Here is a 5,064-nt window from a genome sequence, read left to right on the forward strand (position 1 = left end):
AGGTTTATTGAAAAGTGTTTTTGTATCAATGTTGGACCAAGGGAGACCTAATCTGTCCGAATACTTGGTAAATAGTTCTTCCGGTGAGTTTTCTCCTCGACCTAATAATTTTTTCATTAACTGGCTCCAGAAAAAATACTTCACAGCTGAATAAGATTTAAATTTAGGTTTGATGAAATCAACAAAGACTATTAACAATGGAAGAAAAAAATTAGAAACTAGAGCTTTAACAAAAATGTACTTAGGAGCTGTTGATATTTTATGATAGGTCGCCGTACTTTGAGAGGCAAAAAAGAGGACGCTAATCAGTTTGGTTGTAAATTGGTGTTTTGGGGGTTTTAGAAAAAGAAAACGAAAGGTAACACGGTCACCGTCACAGTTTGAAGAATTTTTCAGAGGAGAGCAGTTTAGCTGTCATAGCGTTTCAATAAGTTCCCTCCAACCAGCTGTAAGGTTTTCAAGGGTGGAAGTAAACACAAATCCCACTCCATATCAAACAAGGACATAGGCAGGAATTATTTACATGGCAATCTTCAATTCTACTCTGATTCATGAGCACACAGTCTCATGATTACACTTTATACTTAAATGCTCTCAAATTAGAATGAAAGAGTAATGATATCTGCATTAGAAAATATAAATACTCTTCAAATTGCCAATAACCAAAAAATGCTCACCCTAAAAAGTTATTAGGATGTATAAGCCTAATAATCAGTCTTTGTTTTAGACCATTGAAATTAATATACTCCTATTTAAAACAATTTATGATTATCATTTATATTTTTTAGGAATAATATTTTTGATCTTTTATTGAGTAAGATTTTTTATTCAAACTATACTTTCATTTTTAGTAAATTTCGAACGTTTTTTCCCCTTAAAACCGGACATTTTATGGATATATTAACTCCCGGACAAGCAGTAGTACAGTAATCAAGATTTTATCATAGGGAGGCCATCCTTGGAGTGAATTTTTGTTCTATAATATATACCAATTTTATGTTTAATGCTAATACTTGATAATATTCGAATGTCTTCTTGAATATACGTAAATTGAAACGTTCAACCTTCAACAGCTGAAAACATGCGACAACAGCACCCTCTAGGAATCAACTTGTCACGTGAACCTCAACTTTTCCCAAAAGGAGAAAAGACAAAGGGCCCAAAGTCTTCATATTTTAATTGAAGGAAAATTTCTTAAATGACGAAACAAAATTTTTATTACAAAGGATGCCATTACGGTGTATATATGTAAATTCTACATTCCTTTCCTAGGAGGAGGTCTGGAGGGTTACTAATGAATTTATCGAGAATTTAAACAAATAATAGCATGTATTTTATTATTATGTTACCTTTCAAGAATGAGGATCTGAGATGAGTCATTGAGGTACAAAGTTCTTTGTGTTCTCTCTCCCTCCGTGTGTTGATTTCATTTGAAAGATCTCAAAAATAGATTACCTATACAAAATTCTTGAGGGATTATCCAACAAACAAATAATGAAATACATAATTATATCCATCAAATTGTTATCAACAAGACATATTTGCAATAGAACGTAACACTTAATGCTAAAAATATACCATCTCTATAAACTATTAGATTATTGAATATTATTAGAGACAAACTTGATTAGAGTTCAATACCCCTATTTCTTTCCAAAAAAAGTAGGGTAGACGAGGGATAGTTGCATGTTTTTGTTTTTGCTGCATTATTCCAAATTAGTTTGACCAAAACTCATTAATTTTTAAAACAACATTCCTTACATAAGTTTGGTACTGATGCAGCTTTTCGTAGACAGGGACAGTTAAAAATATCGAATTATACTAAATAACATTTTTTGATAAATAAATAACTAGACTTTGCATTTATAAGTATTACATATCAGTTAAATGCACTATCAAGAAACTCTCTTCAGGGCACTGCTCTGGTTTAAAAGCATGCTATATGTGAAATATAATTATATAAAATAACTAAGGACTAATCTAACTTAAAGTCTTAAGCCCATTTACATTTTCTGTATTTTCATGTTTTTCTTTGTAGTTCTATTCTAATATAAGTGTATGGTTATTTGAATAACAAAAAAGATGTGTTAACACTTTATTTTTAAACCTTTAGTTATCCAATATCTCTAAGAAAACTTGAAAAAAATATTGATTTTTTTTCCAGATAAATTCCATTATATTATACAATTCTGATCATAATTTTATGGATGTAACTTTTGATGTTCGAGAAAAAAGAAGAAATGAAACTGTACTGTGTTACTACTATACCTGGTCTCCCATACAATTCTTATAATTTTGGTATAACCCAATGTCATATAAAGGTAATAAATATCCTTTATAATCTCCTTTAAAGTTTAAATAACTTATTTTTTAACGCATGGCCCCAAAACACAAACAAAACGAACGACACCTCACACATTCTTTCCCATCTCAAGGTGTGAAGTTTCTATAATTTGTTTGTATTTCTTCTCGTGTAGGAGTTATGCAGTTATTACAATGTAAATAGGTATTTTATTTGCTCTATGACCCTCCTTCTAAAAGAAAGGGATTGGGAGGAGTCCATTTATATTTAGATATAATACCCATACTCTCATATGTACATATATAGTATGTGTATAAGTATTTCAAATGATATTATAATTCGATAAATAGTTTTATATATAAATAAGGATGATAATTAACGAAATTATAAGGAACCAGAATGGTACTGGGTAGAGTGAAAACCCTACCCTTAAAATCAAATTGAGTTATAGATGGGTGGTTGGAAAAGTTTCCGACCTAACAAAGATACAATAATTTTTTTTTTATTATGTAGTTTTTTGCTGTAACAGCGTTTTTCTCCTCAAAATGTTTGTTCTCAAATGTAATTGTCTCTTAATTCGACGAAAATATTTTGCAGTCCAGGGTTTGGACTGTATTTTTGTTACGGGCGTATAATGGTCTATCCAAGTTTCATCTACAGTAATTAATCAGCACCAAAACACAAATTTATCACACCTAATTTACATAGCAATACTTAATTTGTCCATTTTCACAAACACTTATATCAACTCACTCAAACAACTTTAACAAACCCGCATCCAAAATGGCTGAAACTTTGTTGAGTCACTTTCCACAGATGCTATATAGATGTGACTAGCTTTTATTTACGAATGCTGCCATTTTCACGTTGATGTTGGAAAATTTTCAGACCATCCTCGTATATCTTACGTTTTGTGTTGCGTTGACCTCTAAAATTAATGGGATCTTACTGTGACAATATATAATCCTCGTATCAAGTTTGATAAAAATCGATCGGATACTTTTGGGGTAATCCTACTAACAAAACATACAAACAAGGGGACAACATAACTTCCGTTTAACTTTGTTGGAGGATGTTAAAGGAGCAAAATTGTAGATTGGTCAATTTTTTTCTTCATAAAAAAACTGACAGCAATAATATAAAAAAATAAAATTCAACTCTAACTATTTAAAATCGTATTGACAAATTATTTTTTAATTAACATAGTAACATATGATAATTTATTTGTAAAGTAACTTTAATTTTTCCCGCATGTAAATAACTATTTCAGTGCAAATTTAGAAATTCAGGGCTGTTGTAAAGATTTTTCCTCAGGGGGAAAGGTTCTTCCACAGAGTTTTTTCCTTTATTCAAATGAGATTTTAGTTTAATTTTTTTTTTAAATGTCAATCTTTTTTCTATATTGATGATCTTTTTTAAATTTCTTCTTTGTGCATATATTTACCAATTAATTCCAGCAAGGTGCCCCAATCAAGAGTGGTGCCTAGGGGAATTTCTCCCATGTAAAACCGGTTAGGGATATTTACATAACTAAAGAATAACAATCTTAATCATAGGAGCTCAGAAAAAGTTAATCACAAAATGTGTCCATGACCTATTCACGGGTACTAGGAAAATTGCCCAAGACAGAACATATATAATTTTGGTGCGTGGAAAAAACGTCGACTGTCAAAACATCAACCGACAGAACGTCGACTGTCAAAACATCAACCGACAGAACATCGACTGTCAAAACTTCGAATGGACAAAACGTCGAATGAACCAAACGTCAAATAGACTAAATGTGGAATAGACAAAACGTTGACCAGACAAAACGTCAACTGACAGAATGTCGACCGTAGAATATAAAATGAAAGGCTACTCCAAATGGTGTTACGATAAATCACATTCAGACATTTCCCGCCTGAAACATATCCCAGCACCACCATTCCTATATTAACTACTAGTAAGGGCCCCTCCCAATCCACCTTATACATGTGGGGGCTGTTTTCAGTCACCGCCCGTGTCCTAAAATGGGATGACAACAACCACTGCCGCTATTTAAGCAACTAATAAGGGCCCTTCACAACCCATATGTGCCCCCAAAATATTTGAGCTGTTTTCGGATATGGCCTGGCCCCAAAATGGGATGAAACCCACTCCCAATATTTAACTTAATCCCAACTCCATTTACACCTCGAAAGGGGGCCCGAAATTTGAGATTGTTTTGTATTCCATGTCATTCTGTACCCAAAATAGCCCTAAATTTTGAGATATAAATGGGAGTTTGTGAGGATTCCTTACTGTTAATTTGAGGTGGTGGGGTAAATATCTCGGGCTGGAAATGTCTGGAGTGAAATGGCGTTGAAATAATTTTTCATATTTTGAAATGTAATATTTTTCGGTCGACATTTTGTCCGTCGACGTTTTAACCTACTACCTATAATTTTATCCAAAGAAGGCTTTGAAACAAAAAAAACAAAAAAAAATTGAGACTCATTCTTTTGAATCTATGCATTCTTTTTTTTTTTGTCCAAAAAATGGTTTCCTTTATAAATTTGTGACTAAAAATAAATATGATATTGTTTTTGTCAAAGGGTAAAGATAAATATAAATTTTAGCCACCCCCTCAAAAAAATTATACAATTAGAAGCTTAATTTTGTAAATAAAGCCTCATAAGTATCAAAGTAAATTGAGATAATACATTACCAAAAAATTAAGTTATCCTTAAGACAAAACATTGTTGAATTCAGGCAATTTTAAGAGTTTAAGTAATAGGAAG

This window comes from Lepeophtheirus salmonis, chromosome 5 (assembly GCF_016086655.4).
Source record: "Lepeophtheirus salmonis chromosome 5, UVic_Lsal_1.4, whole genome shotgun sequence".
In the NCBI taxonomy this organism is placed as follows: domain Eukaryota; kingdom Metazoa; phylum Arthropoda; class Copepoda; order Siphonostomatoida; family Caligidae; genus Lepeophtheirus; species Lepeophtheirus salmonis.